The sequence below is a fragment of the Lissotriton helveticus genome, chromosome 10 (assembly GCF_964261635.1).
Source record: "Lissotriton helveticus chromosome 10, aLisHel1.1, whole genome shotgun sequence".
In the NCBI taxonomy this organism is placed as follows: Eukaryota; Metazoa; Chordata; class Amphibia; order Caudata; family Salamandridae; genus Lissotriton; species Lissotriton helveticus.
Window position 1 is genome coordinate 950823160 of NC_136071.1, and position 26531 is coordinate 950849690.

General features: G+C 40.9%; 1 long non-coding RNA gene across 1 annotated transcript in view; it reads right to left on the reverse strand.

The window, feature by feature from the left end:
- The window catches only part of LOC144785560 (uncharacterized), a 119958-nt gene that overhangs the window by 80742 nt on the left and 12685 nt on the right, over nucleotides 1-26531 (reverse strand). Inside the window, exon 3 of the long non-coding RNA XR_013601962.1 lies at nucleotides 20407-20518. This is a non-coding gene — a long non-coding RNA (uncharacterized LOC144785560). The remainder of the gene's footprint in view (nucleotides 1-20406; nucleotides 20519-26531) is intronic.

The following is a 26531-nucleotide window of genomic DNA, read 5'->3' on the forward strand; positions in this document are numbered from 1 at the left end:
TAATTACTCATTATTCTAACTCCCTTTTCGATCCCTAGGACTTATAACATAGGTGACAAGGATTGGTAAGTCATGATGTATAAAGATAACTCTTGAAACATAAAATTCGGATGGTTAGGAAATACAAGCAGGATTATCTGTTAAAAGGTGTGAATGTTTATGGGCCCAGGTGAGTATGATTTATTGAGCTGATAATCCTGTGTGCCGTCAGTATTCTTTCTGATAGCAGAGCTATGGTTAGGGTTTAGTTAAAGATAGGTAGTTAGTTGTGCATTGATGATTGATTTTATTGATTCTATGTACTAACCAAAACCTGTTCGTATTGTTAAATATTGTTTGGAATATCCCGGGAGCCACACAGCTGTGAGGTTACTTGCCTTGATGGAATAGGTGCGGAAAGTTAGGTAAAACCTGAAGCACCAGTTAGGGATTTTTTTCTTGTATAAAAGTGAGAGTGATTGACAGCAAAAGAGTTTGTTGGTAAAACTTTGGTCTTATATCACCTAGAAAGGGCGAGTCTGGAGGAGTACCAGGTTCTTTTTGCTTGAGTGAAGAGTAAGCGTAAAGTTGTTTTACTCGCAGTGCATTAAGGGTAGACAGAAATAGGTTTACTCATTGTGAAAGAATTATCTGTTCTACTAAATTTAGTCAATCAGGCACAGTAGAGAATGTTTTATGATGTTAATTAATGGAATGAGTAATTAGAATAAAAAAAAAATGAATTGTCATATTACCTTGCAAAGGAGGGAGTCAGTCGCGGGTGCTGCACTGACATCATAGAGAGCGGCGCTGGGATTGACAGAAGCAGCAGGCGTGTAGCCATGAGAAAATTGTAAAGGAGGGGTGAGTGCAGAGAGTGAGACTCATATCACAGAAAACCGCTCAAGCATGGGTTAAAGTGGATTGTAAATCAAAGACGCGCTGATATTGGAGAAATATTTCTGCAAAGTAAACCACTTAATTTAATTAAATTGATTAGAATTTTGTAGAACTTTAGACAGCGGTACATGTGGCATTTAGATCCAGCAATCATAGGAAATCGTCCAGATAGAAAACATTTAGGTTTTTCCAGAGAACAGAGTATTAGAGGAAGACCATACAACATGTACGGAGAAAAAATAAAAATTTCATTTATGCAGAAAATCAAGATTTATTTTAAAAAAGATTAATCAGTGAACAAAAGTGAAGGAACTATTATTCCACCACCAAAAACGCCTGCATCATACATGATGGTGAAAAGAAGCTACCACACCTTGTGTGTGGTTAGAAAATTGGATGGAATATACCAAAGACGATGGCATATTGGCTTTTCCAGAACATGGTGCATTTAATGGTAGAGTCTTGCATAATTTGCAAACGTGCATGAATAAATTAGACCCCAGACCAAGATTAACGCAATATAAAAACCTAGAAGAATGGGAGACAGAGGCTTTTGAACAAGATAAATCTCGAGGTGACAAAAATGTAAGCAGGTTTTATCCTAGATTTCCAAAAGAAACTCGAGATAAGCAGATGAAACAATGGAGACAGTCAATGCTGGTGGAAGGATTATATCCTGTTTTTATCACAGAAGAACCGACTGGAAGTAAAAGTATTGAGAAAACAAAACATTTAATGACTGGTGGTGGTGACTCAGATGATGATTATTTAGAGGATTTATTATGAAAAATCGGCCACCTTATCAGGAAGCACCCAATAGAACTATCTCTAGTGCTCCGTTTTTGCAACCACCTTTGGTTCCGCAGATTATACATGAAACCTCATTGGAAAAGGTACTACAAGAGAGAGAATAGGAAGCCTTAAATAAACAGCATAGTGAGTTAATACAGAAAATAACCCAATAAATAGGAGTCCTAAAGCCTTGACAATACCAGTGACTATAGGTCCTGTAGTTCCTTTATAGGGAGATAAGCAATTCAGTCCTAAAACTCCCGTTCTGACTACACCCATAGTACACCCAGGAAGGAAAACCTAATAGTTGATGACCAAGCAAGTGAATGCGAGTCAGTAATTTCCTTAATGGATTTACCTATACGAGAACCAGTGAGTGACTCAATCAGGAAAATTACTCCCAGCTGCTCTGTAGTGTAGTTCCTATATTGTGTCAGATTCAAAAGGATACTCTGAAGCATCCCCCTCAGGAACAGAAGCTCTTACCCCAAATCCCCCCCGGGCAAACACCGGGGAACACCTAGAATTCGATGTCCATAGGATTAACCTCGTGGGGGAAAGGGGAAGTGGAAGACAAACAAAGAGAGACAGGCTTCGGACACTGACTCCAACCTGGACTGGTCTGGAACTTCGCTGCAAGGCAAAAGACCTATTAATTTCCTGACAAACTAAGTAATATATTTAATTGCGTTCTCTTTTAAACCTTAGAGGGGTCTTACCCGTGTCTAACTAGAAGCTAGCTCCTCTCTAAATATGTTTGTCTGGAGTAATGCAAAATCTGATTCACTGGAAGAACAAGCTGATACCTTTATGGAACCTGGGTGCACCAACGAAGTCTCCTCCAAAGGTCTGCTGGCTCTATCAATCTCTGAGTTTCCTTGAAACGATAGCTGACAAGAGGGGAAGTCAAATAGCCAAGTTCGTGGACTGTCAGCTGTGAAATCGGCTATTTAATTGTCTCTGGGAGTACCCGTGAACTGTGAAAACTCTGAAAGTCTCTGTTTAACCAAGGCTCACATTTCTCTAAGATAAGCCAGTCTCATAATGCTCGAGGATCCTCTCTTACTTCCGAACTTGTGTAATTCGAAGATTGCATCACCTCTAGTCATTGCCTCGAGACTCAAGAACATTGAACAAATACTCTTACTTGGGAGGGTCGAGGTCTTCTCTTGACTGAAGACACTCCCAGATACTCTGCTCCACTGCTCCAAACGAACGCTCTCCAAGAGCGACTCCAGAAACACTGCTAACACGAATTCTCTGAGGAGAAAAGATCAATTACAAACTGTTCTTTTAACTTGAGCAAACAATCATTTCCTCCTTCCAATATGAGTTGAGGGATGAAGGCAGGAACAAAATTCTTCAGGAAAAACTTCTTGTTAAAGAATGACAGCGAGCGTTGAAAGCTCCTGTCAGACGAAAAAAGCCGGTTGAAGTGCGCAGAGCGAGGCGCGCGCATGCGCATTGCCAACCATTCTTGCAACTCCACAATCAACTAGACTGCTACATGCCGCATTGTACTTTGGGACCGGGCACTGCCTTCCCAATATGGCGGAGTAATGCAGTACATTAACAAACGCCGCAATGACGTTTTCCAACACGGGTTTCTTTTTGCGAGTCTCTTCTTGCGAGGCATGCAGGTCCTGACACCCAATAGGTTCTGAGCATTGGAATAATATATCCTATAGATGTGACATAGGACTGAGGCCAGTATGTCTCTATTGAATAAACTAAACTTAATTGTGAGTGACAGCTAGCTCAGAGGTCACTAAAGACTTTCTTGAATACACAAGAAGGGATTCGTTTCTGATAACCGCATAAACATGTCAACTTTGCTTCCCAAGAATACAAACGTATCTTCAGAGTCGTGGAAACAACAGATAACTATTTTACTCAGTCAATCATGCAGGCTTCGTTTCTACAGAGTTGCATAGAAATCGAGAGATGGGCGTTTCAATAAAAGGGGTTTGTGGAACAGTCTTCTTTCTCACGCAAGAGAGGTGTACTGCTACAATTGTTAGACAGAATGTAAAGTATAATGCGTACAGCGTAAAGAGTAGTATAAAATAATACTGTAATATCATTGTCTAGTGCTATGACATAAAAAAAATACATACATAAATAACACAGGCTAAAATACTCAACTGGTGCTTCTAAAATACGTCTATCCCAATGTACCTAACCTAGGTCTAGTGTGAGGGAAGAAGTAAGTGTGGTTTTTAGCATAGGTTTAGTTTTTTACAAGAACTGCCAAAGGTTTCTCTAGGTTCTAATCAGCCCCATACCTTATAATGAGAGAGGTTGGTATCTCTTTCACGGACTCAATTTCCCAGCACTCCGCAAGGGAAGTCAGAAACATTGGAGCTAGATTTCTCAGCAGAGGAGGACAGCTTCTGATCAGTGCATCAGCTGGAGAGTTGGCTTCCTTCGGCACTTGCTGTAGCGAGCTGCGTCGGGCAAGTAGGTAGTCGAACTGCACCAAACCACACAGTGCTTTGCCTTAGCAAGTGAAGGTATATTTATACCTTGAAGGTGTTTAGGTAAGACAGCTTTGACGTAAAGTCAGGCATATGAATGTCATGGATGAACCCCTAAGGAATAGTTGTTCATGCATAATATTGAGTTCCCTGGAGAAATCAATATCAAAGCTAGGAGTCTGGTTTTCCAAGAAATCTATGTGATGTTGATGAACGGATGGAAGTAGCCTGTATATGGGATGTATGGACTATGCCTAAATAAGGACTGGATTTCTATGTCGATATAAGGGCAATGTGAATTGTACCTATATAAGGGCATGAATCAGGAAAATGCAAACGGAATCTAAATCTCCAGACAACAGCTCAAAGGAAGTACAGATCGAGACACCTACAGGAACAAAAAATGCAACTGTAGTGAGCCCTGATGAATTAGAAAGATGGACCTGAGATATAGAAAAGCCAAAATCATAGCCAAAAGTATTGGACATATTCAGATTAAGGGTAGAATTAGAAGAAATAGTAGCTGGAATTGTACGATTGGAAAGGTTAAATTCTTTTGATGAAAATGAATTGTTGTTCATATGCAGATGCATTACTCAAAATAGGAAAATATACCATGAGAAATTTATGAATTTGGCTTCTGAAATGGAAATTGACATTGGCAAGTCAAAAGTGTTACAGAAACCATATAGAGCTGAATTCTCTGACAAAGATTTAGAAAACATGAATGTTTCAGGACGAAAATTGCAAATAAAGGAGTTGTTGTCATTGTTGCAGGAATGGGGATATTATATAAATGGAAAGCCAGATGGACAAAGAAAAAGGAAGAAGCACAGGCAAATAAAAATACATCAGAGTACTTATTAAAAGAAACAGAAAAGGCTGAAAGGTTGTTTCCAATGAGGGAAGTGCCAGGAGGAGGTTATGTACATGTCCCATGGTCCCGACAGGATATTTTATAATTTACTAATGATTTCCCAAAGCTAAGAGAAAAATCTGTAGAATGGTACCGGCAAGTTGAAAGGTTTGTGAACATTTCGAAGGTACTGTTAAAAGATTTAGATGGTTTATTTGACATTGTTGTTCCAGCTGATTTATGGACCTAGTTTAAAATCACAGTAGATTGCCCAAATGATGAATACCCTATAGATCCAAAGACAGGAGCCCCGTCAGAAGAGGTAATGAGAAGTATAGCCAGGTAATAACCTATTTAAAGGGAAATATTCCTCCAAAAGAAACAGACTGGACTAAAATAGACAGAATCACTCAAAATAAAGATGAATCTGTACATGCATATTATGAACGCCTATTGCAGGTATTTAAACAGTACAGTGGTTTAGAAAACATTGATAATAAAGAACTGACACAATTTATATATTGTTTTGTGTCTGGACTAAAGCCAGAAATTTCTCAAATGATTAAAGAACATAAACTGTGTTGGCAGACGAAGCCTGTTGACGAGATTCTCAAGTATGCAAAATACTGTGAGGATGAAATTGATAATAGGTGAAAAAATTAGAAGAAAAAGTAATGTGGGCTCAAGTAAAAATGGCAGAACAGCAGGAACTTCAGTTAAGTCAACAAGCAAATAATCAGAAAATAGGGGAAGGCCAAGGTGAAAATAGTGGGAGCAAGCCAAGAGGGAAAATGAGTAAAGAATAGTCAATGAAAAAGTTTCCCTGTCATGGGTGCGGAAAATTGGGGCATTGTAGAAACAAATGTAAATTAATACAGAATAATAATGTCCAAAATCTAAATTTAAATCCACAGACGCAGAATGAGGTTTCATTGAGGCAGCTGCAACAGGTAATACAGAATCAGTTACCTCCTGCCCCTATGCCTGAATTTTGTGAGTCAAGCCAAATACAGTGTGGACACCGGATTCCGGGAGGGAAGTGGTAAGAAAAATACGGTAACACCACAGTTTGTTTTACAGGAAGCATTTTTTGAAGACAAGGATTATTGACAGTGCCTGAGAGGGGGGGGAGAAGAATGCATACTTGGCGCATCCTTACCGGTAGATCAGTCAGGTCCTTACATTGAGCGAAAAGTGGAGGGAAATGATGTTACCTTTTTGTTGGACACTGGTGCTACCCGTTCTACTGTGAGAACAGCAGACATCCCAAACCTACCCCTCTCTGGAGAAGCGATCCAAGTAGTGGGCATTTCTAATAAACAAATTAGGACCCCTGTCACAGAACAATGGAAATCTGTATCAGTAATTTTAGAGAGATGCACAAGTTTGTAGTGTGTCCTGTAAACTTGCTAGGAAGGGATCTACTGTGCAAGATGAATTGCACAATCTTTTGCACACCAAATGGTGTTGAAATTCAGACTCCAGATGAAGACCGAGTGCACAAAGTTATGTTAGCCAAACAAGAAACAGAAGTTAAAAAGATGTTCCTAGGCGATTTACCGGAAGAATTATAAACCTTTGTGAATCTTGATGTGTGGGAGTTTTCTGGAAAAGAAGCAAGTTTGATGGCAGATGTTGGTCCCATAAAAGTGACAGTGAAAGAAGGTGCAGTTTACCCAAATATTCAACAGTACAAAATGAGTCCAGGAATAAAAGCAGGTGTTGCAAAATACATAGAGCATTTGGTTGAACAAGGCATTCTCGAAGAAATAATGAGCGGTCCTTGTAATTTACCTAAAATTGGCATAAAGAAACCAAACGGAAAGTACAGAGTGGTCCAAGACCTTCGAAAAATTAATAAAATTGTCATCCCATGTTGCCCAGTAGTACTGAATCCAGCAGTAATTCTGTATCAAATACCATGGAGGGCAGGATGGTTCACTGTAATTGATTTATATCCTGCCTTCTTTTCCATTCCATTGCATCCAGATAGCATGTTTTTATTTTCGTTCAAATTTGACGAGCATGTTTACGACTGGAATCGTGTTCCACAAGGGTCCACGGAAAGCCCATCCATCTTTAATCAGATTGTGAAAAAGTGTCTTCAATCACTGGTGCTGCCGGACAATCTGTTCTGGTGCAGTATATGGATGATCTATTATTAGCATCACTAACCAGAAATGACTGTATGATTGATTCCATTGCATTATTGAATCATTTAGCAAAAGGTGGACATAAAGTGTCCCCATAAAAATTGCAATACTATACAACCTCAGTCAAGTATCTGGGACAGATACAAAGAGGAGTCAGAAGAGTGACATATGAGAGAATCAAAATAATTCAAAACATGAAACTACCCCAAACTCAGAAAGAGATCAGAATGTTTCTCTGAGTTGTAGGTTCCTGCAGGCAGTGGATTGTGGGATTTGCAGTGTTAGCTAAATCTTTGATTCAGCTGACAAAGAAACGGGCAAAAGATCCAGCCGAATGGGATGATGAAAGCAAGACTGCTTTTCTAAAACTACGCAACTGTCTGTTTGAAGCTCCAGCATTAGGATTGCATGATTACTCAAAAGAGTTTGCACTATTTTGTGACACAAGCGACAATTGTGCTCTTTCATTTCTAATTCAGACCCATGGGTTAATGCGACGTCCTGTGGCATTTTTTCTGCCTCATTGGACCCAGTAGCATCAGCACTGCCAGGATGTCTAAAACCGGTAGCTGCAACTTGCATGTGTCTCAAGCAAAGTGAATCCATTGTCATGGGACACCCTGTAACAGTGTATGTCCCACATGCAGTTGTGATTCTGATACCAAATTCACACTTTAAAGAAAATAGAGAGGAAGTTGAACATGATTGTATCGACCTCACTGAATTCAGTACTAAACCTCGTGCAGACATACAAGAAGAGCCTTTAAAAGACCCAGAACTTGAGTTATTTGTAGATGGCTCATGCGTTATGCACCATGAGGAAGAAGGACTAAGCGCTGCTTATGCTGTGTTCACATTATCTGGTATAGTCGAAGCATCCTATTTACCAGGAGTCAAGTCTGCACAAGTAGCCGAATTGATTGCTTTAATAAAAGCATGCAAAATTGGAAAAAATTGGAATGTAACCATTTACACTGATAGCCAGTATGGTTACGGGGTTGTGCATGACTTTGACCAGCTATGGCTGCAAAGGGAGTTCATGACTTCTTCAGGAACCCCAATCAAAAATGGACAATTTGTAAAAGAATTACTTGAAGCAATTCAATTGCCTAAAGAATTGGCCGTGGTCAAGTGTGCTGCTCACCAATTCGTAAATGACAAAGTGACAGCTGGTAGTCGTTATGCTGACCAAGTGGCTCAACATTGTGCCAAATATAGAATGGCAGTGAACAAGAAAATCGATGCATGTGGAATCAGCTGCCAACTTCTGCTGTTGAGAAGAGTAAATACATGGGAGGAAGTGAGAGGTTTGCAAAACAAAGCAGAACCCAAAGAAAAGGAAGACCTGAAGATGGTGTGATAGTTTACCTGGATGGTAGTCCAGTGTTACCTGAATGTATGCTTGCACCAATGGCCAGGATGTACCATGGGGACTCACACATAGGCAGAGATGCTATGATAAGGTTGTTCAGACAGGATTGGTTTAATGCAAGTGCGGAAACATAGCAGAGAGCATTTGCCAGAGATGCTTAATTTGTCAGCGAATGAACCCTGGTAAGAAAACAGTGGATTGTCCCAGGAAAATTGGGAAGGCAGAAGGCCCATTTATCAGACTACAACTTGATTTTATTCAGTTACCTGTTTGTTGAGGATTAAAATATGTTTTAGTGATAATTTGCTTATTTTGCAAATGGGTAGAAGCATACCCAACCAGGAGGAATGACAGCTTAACTGTGGCCAAGCTCTTTTTAAGAGAGCTCATTCCTCAGTTTAGTTTTCCAGTAACGATTGAATCAGAACGAGGGTCTCATTTTAATAATGAAATAATTGGACTGATTTGTGAAGCATTCACAATTGAGCAAAAGCTGCACTGTGCATACCGCCCAGAGGCTTCCGGAGTGGTAGAACAACTAAATAGCACAATCTAAGCAAGATTGGGAAAGATGTGTGAATCTACCCAATTGGAAGGGCCTGATGCTTTACCTCTTGTCCTGATGGGACTCAGAAGGATTCCAGACAAGAAAACAGGCTTGAGTCCCCATGAAATACTAATGGGAAGGACAATGAGGCAGGCATGTGTGCCAGGACACAAGCTGTTAACTGTATATGATGATTTACTGTTGGAGTACTGCAAAGAGTTGGCTGACCAAGTGCGTTCTATCTCTCACCAGGTTGGGGAAGACGCTGTGGTCAGACAATGAACTCCAGCACATGATTTGATCCCTGGAGATTGGATAGTGATAAAAAATCACACCCAGGAATCTTGCCTAGAACCAAGGTGGGGAGATCCATGTCAAGTGATACTGGTTACCACCACAGCTGTAAAGTGCAAGGGAGACCCAACTCGATCCACGCCAGCTACACCAAAAGGGTAACAGAACCTGACAAAGTTGAGGCTGAATGTTGCGCACCTGAAGGGTCTCAAGAAGTTGATCCTGAAGTAGTTGACGAAGAACAACCGAGCACCAGTCAGGCTGAATGGATTCCAGTTGTCGATATACCTGAAATAAAATAAGAACAAGAAGCCAAACATATCTAGATAGTCAGAGTGATAGTGAGAATGAGACAGGAATAGAAAAACATAATCAGATTACAGAAATCAAAGCTAATGGTAATCTGGAGGAGGACCAGATAAGGAAAGAGCAATATACTCAGACCAATGAAACACCCACCAGAACTCCTGTGTCTGAGAAGGGACAGATAGGTACTAAAAAAAAGGCACAGGCAGAAGACAATCAAGAAATTGCAAGACCTGTGCAGAACCAGACATGATTAGCAAACAGGTTCAGAACGAAGAACAAATTTCAGGCCTAACAAAGCAATATCCTGAACCAGGTCAGACTAGTGTAGAAGAACCCATCCAGGCAGAAACGTCAATGGTAATAAACCCTGGACAAGGGCAGATAGAGAGGATACCTGAAGATGATGAAAATCAAATTGTGCCACAACTCAAAGAAAACAAAAGAACATTTGAAGAAACTGAAAGCACAGTGCCAGCTAAAAGACTCAGAAAAGGCGATAAATGGCCTGGTTTTGTTTAAAGACTGAAATATCGCATAGTAACAATAAATGAAGAACCTGAACAAGTGGACAAAGTGACGAGTCAGACTGAACCGTCAACAAGTAATCAAAGACGAAGAAGTCCACGTTTGAAAAGACTGAACAACAAATTCAAAGGTCCTGAATGGACTTACGTTATTCTTGAAGATTTCGAGAATCTGGAAATCAGTGATGAAAGTGATGAAGAATTGATTGTTGATCAGTCTATCGAAGAAGTGAGACCAACTTGAGATAAATTCACAGTTATATTCTGTGTGAAAGTTTACAAGGAGGGGCTAAGCCAAAATGGCTGATGCTAGAGTTACTGGAAACTCGAAAAGACTTACAGCCTGATTCATCAAGCCGAATTGCGCTCGCAAAGGGCCAGATTCTGAGAATCTGGCCTATTGCGAGCGCAATTTTTGCATTTGGGATTCATCATCCCAAATGCAAAATTCGGTAATTGCTAATTCGCTAAATTGCGAGGAATTACATTTGAGGAATCTCTATTTGAGATTCCTTAAATGCAATTCATCAACCATTTTTAAATTGCTAATTCGCAATTTCGGGCCGCTATTTACCGAAAGGTCAGACCTCTCGGTAAATAGCAAAAACTTAGAAAAATGCTTTTAAAAGCATTTTTCTAAGTTGCATGTTGAACACACGTGTGCGCAACACCTGTTTCAATTTACATTTAAGGGGTGCTACAGGGTGTCCTTTGGACACCCCTGGCACCCTTTCAATCGCTATCTTATTTGCGAGTAGCAAATTGCTAATCGCAAATAAGGAATACTCCCCATTCATTCCTATGGGCCTTTTGGCCCATAGGAATGAATGGGGAGTATTCCTTATTTGCGATTAGCAATTTGCTACTCGCAAATAAGGAATGTGTAGGAATCTCTATTTATTTAGCAATTCCTACATGAATACCGTTTTGCGAGTCCTTAATAGCGATTCGCTATGAATCGCTATTAGGGGCTCGCAAAACGGCCCGTTGATGAATAAGGCTGATTGTATAAAGACATGCTGTAGAATATGCATATGCAGTGTATTGATAGTACTTACTGTATGGCTAGGAGTGACAATAGCAATACCTTTTTTGAATTACTGCTAAACAGAATGACACTAGTATACACGGCAAGGTAGCGCACCATAAACAAGATAGAGTAAACTTAGAAGCACCAGATGAGACATAACTACATCACTTTAGAAATAGAAATGAAACAGATTTGAATGTACTAGCTAACCTATTAGTACATTATGTAGAGACAATGCAAGTTAGGGCTTGCTATGTCTGTATGAAATTACCGACATCAGTAGCTGAAGAATCATTTACCACTGACATATGGTTTTTCATGTAGTATATTAACTAGTTTGTTTTATAGAACTGGAAAATTACAGTATTATTATTCTAATCTAGATGTCATTTTCTCTGAAATTCCTATACGCAGAAAAAAGAATCCCGTCCTTAGCAGTAGAGATGCACAGTTCATGGGTGAATATTTCCTAATGATGAAAACAATAGATATAGCTGAAGCACACAAAGACAATTTAACATGTAAATTACATGAAGAAGAGAAAATATTTCTGAATTTAGTAGAGAAAAGGTGACAGGATTTCCATAGAAAGGCCACTGAACCAAAACCCCAAATACCCAAATGGGCTGAAAGGGAAGAATTTATGGCAACTGGCAAGACTAACGCTGCTATGTCTCTGGATTTTGAAAAGAAGGGGAAAATCTGTCTCCATAGGTTGAAAACAGAGTATAACAATGTATTCATTGGTTCTAGTGAATGTGAACATAATTTCCTGATAATTGGGGGTTGGGGACTAAAAGGGGGAACTGATCCAGTATATCCTGGAGTCTATTATATTTGTGGGAACAAAGCTTATTTTAAGTTGCCTGATCATTGGTTTGGGAGTTGCTATTCCGGAATAGTATTCCCAAAGGTATACCATGTAAAAAAAAAACACTGGAAGCAATGAAAACAAAAATGAACTAACACAATATAAAAGAGCTAGTTTTTCAGAAATTGTAGATGATATATTTAGTGCATTGATACCTTTAGTGGGAGTAATTCTGAACACTCAAAGAATTTATAAATTATCTACAGTGGTGGATCGCTTATCGACTGACACTGCTGGAGGATTCTCATTGATCAATACTGAATAAGTTGCGATCAGACAAATGGTTTTACAAAATCAACTTGTTCTTGATATATTATTAAATCGACTTGCTCTTGATATATTATTGGCAAAAGAGGGCGGAGTCTGTAGAATGTTGAAGGCACAACATTGTTGCACTTACATACCTGATAAAAGTGTTGAAATTGAAAGGTATTTCAGAAATATTACTCATTTGGAGGAAGAATTGAAACCACTGGAGGTTGATAGTGCATGGAAAACACTAACTGATGGTCTCTCCTCAGTAGGTAGTTGGCTTTCTAATGTTGGTAGAAGCATTGTAGGTAAAGTACTGATGCCAATAATGGGAGTATCACTATTAATTTTGGTGATAATGATTTGGTGCAAATTCTGCAGAAACAGAAAGTGGTATGCAGTAAATGAGAAATGAAAGAAACGAAAAATAGATGAAATTCAAATGGAGGAATTAAAGGGGGACATTTATAAGAGAATGAAAGGGTTCCAAAAGAAAAGAGAAAAAAGAATCCCTAAAGAAATAGAGGATATAGAATTGGGAGAGTGCTAAAGTTGGCATCTGGTTCCGTAAATAGTTGATGATATAAAATATCATCAAAGAGGGGATTGATGGAGAAATGTTTCATATGTACAGAAACTTGCTTGGACTCCGTCCTCTCGAAATAACTTGTAACTAATAAATCAACATGTTTTGTTTACTAATATTTGCATTACACAACATATTTAGTATCATGGGGAAGCTTGCCTATTTGCTTTTATTAACAGTAATCAGAGTGTCTTAAAATGGCCACCGAAAATGAGGGAACTTTTCTGCGCATGCGTCTGCCACATCTACGCGGTGTGACGTCTTTCGCTTTTGGTGGGAAATTCATGCTTCTGCACACTAGTGCCAAGATGGCTGCTTCATGCTTACTCATACTAAAGCACATGCTGCTGCTTGTATTAAACTTTGTTCGTTCTGCTTAACTACTAATGCTACAGTATGAATAAAGTAATGGGGCTAGAGTAGAGATATGTGGTATACAGTGCATTCATTTATTTTTGTATTCTAATATGTTTTTCTTTGACTTTGTTACTAGCTCGTATTTGGGCCTGAAGGGTGACTTGAATCGCCATATTAAATCCGGTCTGCGGATGTGCCAAGAACTTTGAGAGACCCCAAGCAAAGGCATTGAACTGCTGCCAATGAACTGTCTTTCTGGCAATGCACCTGGGAACCACAACCTATAAACCTGTGAAAGGAAGAAGAATTGCTACTTTATTAAACTTTGTACATTAAAATGAAATAATATTGGTGGGCGGAATAAACACATGAGAAAATAATGAGAAATTACCTCATCTTAGTATGGTGTGATGACCTCTCCTCGTCTTTCGGACCAATCACTGAAGGGCGACACATACATTTGCAACATTTAGGGGTGGATACATTGCCCTGGAAATGGTATAACTAAGGTAGGCTTAGTTAGAGAAATTATCTGACTTGTCCGATTATCTGACCTGTCACTGACCCAACGCATGCTATAGGAGATCGAGAGCCGAGGTGCTGGCGGAGCACTCTGTCAGAAGAATCGACAATTTGCTGAGGGAGAGTTATCAATTACCCAATTGGGGTATCTGAATTTGGCCTAGAGAGAGGGATGCGATGCTGGTGTTGCACTAGTGGAGGTTACTTGTCTTGATCTGCACCTGTCCTGTCCTGTTGGCACCTGATTAGTCAGGAGCCCTACCTTTGCCCCAGCCCGTGGCCAGCAATTAGTCCTCACACCATTCTAGGTAAATATAATCCATGTGGTATGTCCTTGTGTTATTTCCCGTTTTCACCCTTTCCAGGTACCAATGTCTAAAGGTGTTACTGTGATTTCTTGCAAACTTTATATCCTATTAATTATTTTCTTGCTTGTAAAATTTATGGTCACTGTTTTGTGGCCACTGACTCAGAAAACCTTGCTTAGATAGAGTGTTTAAAGCGTCTCCTGAGTCTGTGGTTATTTTCAGGAAAGGTAAATTATCAGATTAACTACTCATTATTCTGACTCCCTTTTCGATCCCTAGGACTTATAACATAGATGACAAGGATTGGTAAGTCATGGTGTATAGAGATAAGTCCTTAAACCTAAAATTCTGATGGTTAGGAAATAGAAGCAGGATTATCTTTTTAAAGGTGTGAATGTTAATGGGTCCAGGTGAGTATGATTTATTGAGCTGGTAATCCTACACGCCATCACCATAAAGATACGCTTCTCATTCACTTGTGAAGTAACGGATGTATGGCTGCTGAGATAGAACTTCAAATGTGCAGCACGTTGTCTACAAGCACCTTGGACTACAGTTTCTAAAGCTCTAACAGTTTTCACTGTACATGTGAAAACAGTTTGCATTGCATTGCTCCTGCAGCTGTATCCATTCTGTATGTGCAGGTATCGAGGGAAAGACAGAATGTCAAGCATGGTTTTGAGTAAAGAAAATCCAATTCAAACTCGCAAAGACCGTTTCTCATCTTAGGGAGTGTTGTGCGTTGTGCCCCAGGATTGTCCTGTGAGTCTTCATTCTCATTCTCACCCCGGCACTTAATCCTCAGGCTAGCCTTCCCATGGGCTTGGCTTGTGGCTCTGCTGTCTCCTCTCTAGTCATCCTTCCTTCTTCTTCTTGGCGGTCGACACAGGAACTTCAGGAAGCAGCCGAATCAAAAGCAAGCCCAACCGCCAACAGAAACACAAACTGATCCTCGGCTACAAACGACAATGACAGCCTGAATATGCAAAAGTGAAAAATGTCTTCCAAAGAATAGTGGTTGGCAGTCATTAACTATGCAGCGGTTGCTGGATTTTTTGACAAAGTCCGAGTTCCAAGTAGAGCATGGAGTAGACAAAACTTCTGGAACTATGCCGCCGGAGCAGAGTTCACCGCCCACCTTTACTCATTATGCAGTCCACAATGGAAGCAGAGGGATAACAAAATTATGTATTTAAACCTAAGAGGAAAGTGCACAATATCATTTAAAGTGGCCACTGCCTAGAAATGTGATACTGGTTACCACCACAGCTGTAAAGTGCAAGGGAGACCTAACTCGATCCACGCCAGCTACACCAAAAGGGTAACAGAACCTGACAAAGTTGAGGCTGAATGTTGCGCACCTGGAGGGTCTCAAGAAGTTGATCCTGAAGTAGTTGACGAAGAACAACCGAGCAACAGTCAGGCTGAATGGATTCCAGTTGTCGATATACCTGAAATAAAATAAAATAAGAACAAGAAGCCAAACATATCTAGATAGTCAGAGTGATAGTGAGAATGAGACAGGAATAGAAAAACATAATCAGATTACAGAAATCAAAGCTAATTGTAATCTGGAGGAGGACCAGATAAGGAAAGAGCAATATACTCAGGAAAAAGTAACTCATAAACAGCTTTTACAATCTCAGATCATGGTCAGCGGAGGTTGACAGTTTGGTAAAGGACTTGCCAGTATTAGTGGTGATCGAAAGTCATGGTCACCACTTGGAAGGATAGTCAAGAGTACTGTTGCATTTGAACACACAGAGATGGAGGGCTTCCCTGTGTCCTGGCACTGGAGGGTGGTGTGCTTCATTGAGAAGCCTATGGACAGCTAACACTGTCAGGTGGCAAGGGCAAGTAATATTTTTAAGCTTGTGACGGCACCCAAGTATACTCAGCTATCAGGGGGATACCAATTGTCTGTGGCCATTTTGTGCCCTCACTTTTTAAACCACACTTGCCTCCTAGTTGGCAATCATGAGAATTATGAAGCAGATGCTTCCTGTTCAGTGAGGATGCACTCATCTGAAATACATGAACCATGGGGCAAGAGGCGAAAGTAGCACAAGGTCTTCAACCCAGCAAGGCCTATAGAGGATAAAAAAGACCTGAAAAGAGAAAACAGTAAGTTATCCACACCATATACAAAAGTTGACAAGTAGAAATAAAGTAGAGACAAAGCATGTACCATTTCGTCAGTGTGGAATAGGAAGAAACTGTAGTATAGTGAATTCTGTACTAGAAACAGGTGTTGAAAGTTGGCCATCATAATCAACAACCTGTGATGGAACACCTACTGATGGCCATCGGTCATTGTATATCACATGTAAGCATACTGCCTGGAAAAGTCTTGTGGTCCCATAGAAGAAGCAACAAAAATTACTCAAATGCTCTGGGGGAAAAAGCTCCCAACATAATAATTCCTACTGCTGTAAAAATTATTTTCTTGAAAGCAAAAAGAATTTTCAGAACAGGAGCGATCAACATAGGACCTGCTCAACAAAGTTCAGAGCCTTTATTGGATCTGCCAGTGCACCAGATCTTGAGAGAGCTTCAACAACTTGGCAAGGCACAAGTTCATAGACATTGAGTGCTCCATTGCAATGGGTACATTTTTCTAGAGTTCCTGCGATAGGCTTGACCTTTACTAGAAAAAACTCCCTAACCTTTGAGGTTGCACCTCACTTGGAAAGCTTTGTTGCCTTGTCTCAGTCCTCAAAGGGCCACAAATGTACACAGGCTTTTGTTTTCACTCTCCTGATGGAGGAAAGACTATTCTATTTAGAGATACCACCTGCCTGGAGGGGATATCTGAAGTCTTCAGTCCAGCCACCAGTGTGGCTTTTGCTCTGCAGGCATAAACGTTGATGAGTGGGCACCATGTTTGCTTCACTCCCTAAGCAATATGTTTCATTATTCTGTTGCAGCTGGATTCTTATCTGGATTTTCCTCTCACCAATCTTTAGAATCCTTGGTTGACTGGACCGTCTGATCTTCTAAGAAGTGTGAAGGTAAAATATCAGGTTCATAATAACTTTGTATACGACCAAATTAATCCAATTCAAGAATCACTGACTACGGAATTACATTTTAGGGACTTATTACAAAGCCAAAACTAACTGAACATACAGGCACCTCGGCAAGAGATTAAGAAAATAAACGGGCACTAATACAAACATAATCTTACGCAAAAGTCTCAGATGACTCAAGATAATGACTAAGGTTATCTCTAGAAGCATCAGGCAAATGATGACAGTCCCTGCTTGAAGCCTTGACTGCATTCGTTCAAAAGGAAAGAAAAGAAAGTTAGTCTGTCCCTACATTAACACTAAATGACATCCCTACTTAGCATCCCTCCCAGGCAAGAGAAAAAGGTGTCAACAGTGAAGACTTCCTCAGAAGTACACTCACTTTCCATAGGTAAGTACCCAAAGATGCCGAGCTCGTTCTAAGATGCTCCTTCTTGTTTCCCCTCTAGCCCTTCTCCTCTCCTACTCTGCTTTTCTTCTGCACTCCTCCCTCTGAGCACTGTCCTTAATACAAAATCCCAAAAATGCTAAACACGCCCTGAATACACCCCTTTGGCAGGTCTTCTTGCTTGTAATTTTCCAGCGAAACTTCAACTTCATCGAAAACCGTTGGTGTGTCCTAGGGTCCCAGGCACCTTCTCTGCGAAAAGTATCATCTTAACATTCCAATGTCCTCTCACATCACTCACCTCTACCATCCTAGCTCCTAAAACAAAAGGTTATTCTGCCTAACTAAACGTGTGTCCTTGCACCTGCAACAGAAAGCCTGTGAACGAATTGGCCTTGCACACACGCAGATCTGCAAAGCAAAAACGTGACTAGGAAAAGACGCCTTCCAAAGAAAAAATACATGTTCAGGCCTACAGTCTCTCGACAACCTAAGGACCCCAGTTAGGCCTCTATTAGTGCTTTAATACCATCAGGCCTTTACACATTTAAACACATTTCTAAATTACGTCATAAGCATTACATTCAATATCATGTTAAATGCATTACATTTTACTTGTGAATAAGCAACCCTACATGTGCAACTTTTAACATGGTCCACGTTTAAATACTAATGCAACATCTTATACATGATGCAATAATTTCTACATTACTTAAGACATTACATTAGCTTCCAAACGATATGAATACTCCTAAACATTGTAACAAAATTTGATTCATTACTACATTTCTAATGATCACACATTCATACAATCCTCTAAATATGCGGGTGCTGATTACCTATGATTATGACACACCCCTACAATTTTCAGAATAACATGGAGCTCTATCAGTTCTATGCATATTTTTTCAGGAACAAGGGCCCTGACGTCTTTAGTATCATACTAAAGATGTCAGTTAAGACATGTATTCTTTGCACAATAATAAATGTAATCAGCTATGTATTTTTATAGTCTTGATGATGATCCTGCATTAATTACGGATCGAAAAGTCATCAACCGTAATCACTCTGACCCTCTAAATATGTGTGTATGATTTCCGGGTGCGGTAGTGTTTTACCTTGATGTAAAAATTTGATCCCCATTGTGTATTTAACTGATGCTCATTTAATGTCTCATGCCTGTGTGTTTTCGTGTTATTAACACCCGTGGCGGATTACTCCTGTAGGGTTCATCTTCCACACATATATATGTTTGATTAAAAGTGTACTACGTATTCATTACTCCTGGACATTATTCTTGTCTCTAGAGCATTATTTTCTATTCATTTCCTTAGGCACCATTGTTCCTGAGAATACTTACTACCCTTGGTCCCCATTAATTCGTCTATTCCCTTGTACTTATTAACTACACATTTTTCTATACAGGAAATGCCCAAAGTAGGACTTGTCTAATGAAGAACAAACAAACATGAATGGTCCATTCAGACAGAGAGCTTTCTCACTGCATATGGCTGACCCTGTTGACTCTTAATAGATTTCCCTATCCATTTATAATACTCATGCTCTCCCTCACAGCTTCCATATTCCAGTATTCCAGAGAAGGGTCCGAGGAGCCAGGTCTCCTACATGGTCCACTTTTAAATGGGCATTTGGTTCTCGCATATAGAACGAATGCTTTCTTCAGTCTTTTTTTAGGAAGTTACCCATTTGAACCTTGGAGAGCATGCTCAGTCCCTGCACAACACAATAGCAGGATGCTCTATACAGTTCCTATATATTTGTACAATATTGTAAAATGGTCTTTTTTATGTGCACTTTTGTAGCCCTAAAGAAGTCCCTGGACGGGACGAAACGCGTTGGCGGTTTCAAAAGTGTTAAAAAAGAACTGAATAAAGGATTAAATTTAATACAGCATCGACTCATCTTTGGAACAATCTCTGCTTTGTGTTTATTATATCATCGTTATATTTATGTATAAAAGTGTGCTGGGCTACTTTATATATTTGGTTTTGTAGAAGCCGGTCTTTACCTGCTTCCCAATTTTTAAGGGTGTAGGAAATTGTGCCTCCAGCCCCTTGTTGCACCTTTTCTCATGCCACTATAGAAGCAACTTTGGAACTAGTGCAGGCACTTATGCTCCGTTTCCCTTCTCTTGTTTGTTTAGCTTTGAGCAGCCTAGCACAGTCTTTGCCTAAATTTGAGACTCATACAAATCCTGATATTAATCTAATCAATCTAGACCATGAACTTTGAGGACAATAGGGAGGAATTATTGGATGATTTGTTCATTAAAAATGATGGAGGTGGGACTTTGGTCCCTACCCCAAGTGTAACAAACAGAGATGGATTAAAAAATAAATTCATCCTATTAGAAAAACTGAAAAAACAAGAACTCACGAAATGGTGGGATGGCGCTACCTTGAAAAAATATTTAGAAAATAGACGCATTCCCAGAGGCCTTCACATATTAATCTTCCCTAACTATGAGGATTTAGAACCCGAGTTATTGGGAGAGTGGGAGGATGGCTTACATACTGCCTCTTACAGAATGATGGATATATTAATCCGAAATGCTGAACAAAGGGTTAAATCAGGGAAGAAATTTTGACTCTTGAAAAAGAGATAAGTGAGATGAATTTACCTGATCCAACACAGAAAAACTTTGCAATCCTTAAGAAAGAATTGGCAGCATATCAATTATATCTAAAAGGTAAAAAACAACTGAAAATAGAGAGAGACAGAAAGGATAATGAACGCGGGCGCATCTTTACGTTCGCTCGCAAGTACGATGATGTCACTACCAAAAGTGCTGTAACTTCTACAGAAGAAAAAAGTCAGTTAGCATCTCCTCAAGTAGTACCTCAATTTCTTCTGTTTCCTCCATTGAAAGTAATCCTGGGGAGGGGACCAGTGTGGCCAGCCCCAATCTTAATCAAACCTCAGATTTTTTACGGGAGGTCCAGAGATTGCGCCTGAGAAACAGAAAGACAAATATAGGCGTAGAATTAGACTGGGTGGCCAAAAACACAAGATCCGTAACCAAGGCAAAATTAGGGAACAACGAAAGGGTATGAATAGTGAGATTGTGCACCACTGTGTGGACAGTATAGGACAAGAAGCAGAGACCAATACTGTTAATGTTGTTAACTTATCGGCAAAACAATTTGGTGCTGATGAACTGATGATTCTGAGCAAAGGTTTAAATTACTGTGTAACTGGTAACCAGTCTCTTGATAATGTACATGTGGATCGGTTCCGCTTTGTCCGAAAATTGAAATTAAAACAATTTTTCTCTGAACATCCGACTATCCTTCCTCCTGTTGTAAACATGTCTCGTGTGTCAGAGTATGAAATTTCTGAAATTGTAACTTCGCACGTTATTGCAACATTAGATGATGACAATTTGTTTAATTTAGTAGAGCATGCTAGGATTCTGGATATTGAGGAGGATATGAGTATAGATAGCGGACACAATGGCCCCAAAAGCGCTGGGATGCCTGGTTTCACCCTGGGGGTGCCCAGGAGTGGACACTCACAGGGAAAACCAGGAAGGGTTCCTAAGCGGTATACGTACAGCGCCGGGACACTACCTTCGGGAAGTAGCTGTGCGCTCTATAAATATCGGTACATTTACATTTACATTTACTTAGAAATACATCTAAATTCATGACACCAGTTCCTGCTAAATCAGCCATAGATACCTTTTGTATGAGGGTCACACAGGACCTCTACAAACTTGAGGATAGACATGGTGTGAAATCTAAGTGTGTCCACCATCACAACGTGATGAAAAACGAAAAAGCCTTTCTTCAGTCATTACGAGATGACACAGATCTTGTCATCTGTGAGGCTGACAAAGGCGGCAATATCGTCATAATGAACTATGTAGATTATGTATCTGAAATTGAGAGACAACTAAACAATACAGAATGCTACATGAGATTACAATCCAATCCAACAAAAACGATTGAGAGAAACATTAACGGAAGACTTACAGAATGGCACGATTCCTGCCTCATAACTGATCTTGTATATAAATATCTTCTAGCAAATAATTCAAAACATCCATGCATTTACATGCTTCCCAAAATTCATAAGGGGGGGGGGCTTTTCCCCCTGGGCGCCCCATAATATCGGGAAATGGTGGCCCAACTGAACATCTGGCAGAATACGTGGATACCTTCTTGCAACCCATAGTACGTAACCTCCAATCATATCTCAAAGACAGCAGAGAGCTTCTCTGCAAATTAGAGGATTTGACATGGGAAGACAACATCTTCACATTCGTTACCATGGATGTGGAGAGCCTCTACAGCTGTATAGGGTTGGAGGACGGACTTAGACCTCTGAAATACTTTCTGTAGAAGCGCAATGCATGTCATCTGGAGCATACCCAGATGCTACTTGCAATGGCAGAAATGGTTCTTGCCCAAAATGCTTTTCTACATGGGGAGGATTGGTATATACAGAGACAGGGGACAGCCATGGGTTCCAGGTTTGCTCCATCTTATGCAAACCTTTTCTTGGGTCTGTATGAGATGGAGCATACCTGGGGCCCAGGGGCACAGGACTGGATGGACAGTATCTTCTATTACACCAGATACATAGATGATATCTTTCTGATTTGGAAGGGTAACCCTGAAGAATTGAACAATTATTTCCTATACCTAAATAACAACACACGTAATTTGAAATTGACAATCAATAGTTCAAAGGATGAGATCACTTTTTTGGATCTTAGACTGTACGTAAAAAATAGGAAAATTCAGAGTGACCTATACATAAAAACCACTGCTTGTAACAGTGTGTTGCACGCATCAAGTTGTCATCCCAAGTCTACATTATCCGCCATACCATATGGTGAGATGGTGAGAATTCGACGTAACTGTAGCAAGGATGACAACTTTGAGCATAATAAACATGTTTATGTTTGTTTATGTTTATTGGTTTGTATAGCGCTGAATCACCCATGAGGGTATCTCGGCGCTTGGGACTAAACATCATAGCAGTACCAGTGAATGATTAAAAGAGATATGTTTTTAAAAATTTTCTGAATAGGATCAGATTGGGACAGGCACGTAGATGTAAAGGCAGGTGGTTCCAAAACATAGGGGCCTGGTAGAAAATGCCTTGGCTCCACTTCGTGCTTTTTTGATCCTAGGAACTGTGATCAGTAGCTCTGAGCTAGATCTAAGTGAGCGCGTGGGAGAATAAGGGGTCAATTTACAGGTCAAATACATGGGTCCTTGCCCTCTGAGGGCCTTGTGGATAATACATCCTATTTTGAACTTTATTCTTTTTATAATGGGGAGCCAGTGTAGCTGATTCAGGGGAGGTGCTGCAGGTGTTCTAGCCGGTGCATCGACCGTAAGGCAAGCAGCGGTGTTTTGTACGACCTGTAATTTCTTAATAGCAGCACTGTTGGCTGAAAACAGAAGGGCATTACAGTAATATATCCTGCTAAGTACCAAAGCCTCCATCAGGGTTTTCTTAGTAGAAGTGAGCAAAAGGGGGAATATCCTGCTTAGGAGGCCCAGAATGTAGTAGCAGGACCCCGTCGTGGTGTTGGCATGTGTCTCTAGAGTCAGTTTACGATCAATTCTGACCCCCAGATTTTTACCCGCGTCCTTGGGGGTGGGGGCGGTACCTAGTTCATCTGGCCACCAGGTGGGTGTCCAGCATATTTCAGCTCCTCCGAACAGCATTATCTCTGACTTCCCTGCATTAAGTTGCAGGAAGTTGGTCTGCATCCAAGCAGCAATGGCTTTCATGCCATCCGAAAATCTAGGTTAGATGTTGGGGTTGTTTTTGTAAAAGGTCAGGAGGAGCTGAGTATCGTCTGCATACGAGATAGGGGTGAAGCCTAAATCTCTCATCAGTCTGGCTAAAGGAGAAACATAAATATTAAAAAGGGTCGGGCTCAGGCAGGAGCCCTGGGGAACCCCTTTGCTGACTTTAGTCATGGTTGATTTAAAAGTGCCCATGATAACGGTCTATGTCCTATCTGTCAGGAAGCTAGTGAGCCATTGTAGAGCAAATCCTCTGACGCCTATCCTTTCTAGTCTCTCCAATAGGATCTGATGGGAGACCGTATCAAATGCCGCTGAAAGATCAAGAAGTGCTGCCTGATCTTTGTCCAACTTCAATAAGGGCAGATTTGGTACTATGTTTGACTCTAAACCCTGATTGGGAGGCATCAAGCTGATGTGTAGATTCTAAATACTCTGAAAGATGACTGTTAACATGTTTTTCAATTAGTTTGGTCTGTAGGGGGAGCAAAGAGATGGGACGGTAAATGCTAAGGTCAGTGATTGGGGCTTTGAGATTCTTACGTAAGGGTATAATTTGCGCATCCTTCCATGAAACTGGGAGATAGCCGTTGTTAAGGGAGTTATTAAGGATGGCACAGATAGGGGGGGGGGCAAGCTGTCCAGCAAATTTAGCAGCGATTTTGGCAGGTATGATATCCAAAGGGGAGCCTGATTTCGTTTTATCTAGTAAGGTTGCGACTTCCATAGGGCAAAGAGGTGGGAAAGAGAGCAAAAAGTAAGAGGTGTCCTGTGACGGGGCTGCGTAGGGTGTCTCAGGCAGGGAAATAGGGTTGGCTGAAGTAATTTTTTGGTAAATAGAATCAATTTTCTGAATAAGGTATGACACAACATTGTCACACAGGGCTTGTGAGGGAGATTCAGTCATCTCACTGGCTTTAGGATTCGCGTAAGATTTAACTATGTTGAATAAAGTCCTGGAATTGGAGCCAGCTTCCTCCAATTGCAGGGAAATATGTGCCTTTCGCGCTTTTTTAAGGTTAGTATGGTATGTTGCGAGAGCGCTTTTGTATGTCTCTCTATCTGAGTCCTTATGTTGTGATGCCCGGATGCGTTCTAGTTTTTTGCATCCCTTCTTTTCTGTCCTCAGGGCTGGGGAATACCAATCAGAGGATGTCAGTGTATGGGCATGTGTAGCTGGTTTAAGTGGGGCATTTTCGTTCAGGATCTTCAAAATAGTCGCATTAAAGTGTAATACTTGTTGGTCTACATTGAAGTGGTGTGTCTCTACATCCCATGTCATAAATGGGGCTGCAAAAAGGTCGGTGTTAATTTTATGCCCTGGTTGGTACCATCTGTTCATAGCTGGTGCGGGACAGGATGGAGTGGAGGGGCTGGATAGTTTAAAACTCAATAATGAATGGTCTGACCAGGTCAATGGGGTAGTATCCTCATAGGTAATATATTGTGAATTGGAAAGGATGAGGTCAAGTGTGTGTCCAGCTATATGTGTAGGGGCGTTATTGATTTTAACGAAACCTGCGGAAGCCATTTCCTCCAGGCAATTTACCGCTTCAAGGTTATGGGAATCCTCACTATGGATGTTGAAATCTCCTAAGAGTAGGAAGTTTCGTGTGGCAATTATGTGAGGGGAAATAAATTCTAGTAGACGTCCATTAAAGTCCATTAAAGTCTTGCATATAAACCAAGGCCTCTTTACAACTTTGCTGGGGATGTAGATCACATTTGAAGATGAGACATTCAAATAATTCCGTACTTGTTTGGTCAAGAATGGTGATCAACAGTGAATCTCTATGGAAAATAGCAATCCCCCCTCCCACTCTTTCTGATCTGTCTAATCTTTGTATGCAGAAGCCTAGTGGTAACGCAAGGGCAATAGCTGGGATAGCAGTAGGTTTAATCCAGGTTTCAGTGAAAAATCCGACAGCCGGGTTTTGATAGTTCAGAAGATCCCAAATAGCGGTAGCATGTTTAGGAAGGGATCTAACGTTAGCCAGAAGACAGTGCCACTTATCCTGTCTAGGTAGGGTGTCCTGGGGTTTGGAGAGAGGAACAGAGTTCCGATAAGGGTGTGCCTCAACCAAAGAATGGCTATGTATGTAGTATGTGATCAATGGTGCAGAAGCCTGGTATTTACAAGTTAAACATGAAAACGGGCCTTCCGGTGTATAACCTCTATTTTGTATCGAGCCACATGGGGTCTGCCTGATCTCAAGAAGGGTGTCCCTAGAGTAGCTATACTTTTGTCGTATCTCCGTGGGGGCCTCTGTGGTAAAACATACAGGGGTTTTGGCACCTGGCAGCGTACTGGCGCGGACGGGCGCAGACGGGCTGCGCGTCGTGCCAGGCATGGGAATAAGTAATGAAGGAGGCAGCTAGAGCGCCACCCTCCTTTCCGGTCTTATCCGGAAGTGAACTACAGTAACCCGTGACTACCCGTAATCGTTCCCGTCAGCACAGCCTCTCTCCACGCAACAGGCGGACCCGGGTTGGCTCGGAGAGGAGTGCTTGGGAGACAGATTGGGGTAAGTGCGGGACAAGCAAGTAAAAACAGTATAATGTGCAGAGTATTTAAAATCATAAGGCCGTGAGCGGCAATATGCAGTGATACAAATTTAAAACACGGGAGGCCGGAGTCAGTAATAAGGAATCCTGTGTTAAGACAAATAGCAAGCCCAACGTTCAGCGCGTCCTCAGCGCATCCGTTTAAGCTCAGATATACTCCTAAAAGTTGCAAATAACCGGAGGTCGGAGCTGGTACCTGTCATTCAGCGCGTCCACAGCGCATCTGCCAGGTCCAGGATTAAGTAATGAAGGAGGCAGCTAGAGCGCCACCTTCCTTTCCGGTCTGATCCGGAAGTGACCTACAGTAACCTCTGACTACCCGTAATCGTTCCCGTCAGCACAGCCTCTCTCCACGCAACGGGCGGACCCGGGTTGGACCGGAGAGGAGTGCTTGGGAGACAGAATGGGGTAAGTGCGGGACAAGCAAGTAAAAACAGTATAATGTGCAGAGTATTTAAAATCATAAGGCTGTGAGCGGCAATATGCAGTGATACAAATTTTAAAACCGGGAGGCCGGAGTCAGTAATAAGGAATCCTGTGGTAAGACAAATAGCAAGCCCAACGTTCAGCGCGTCCTCAGCGTATCCGTTTAAGCTCAGATATACTCCTAAAAGTTGCAAATAACCGGAGG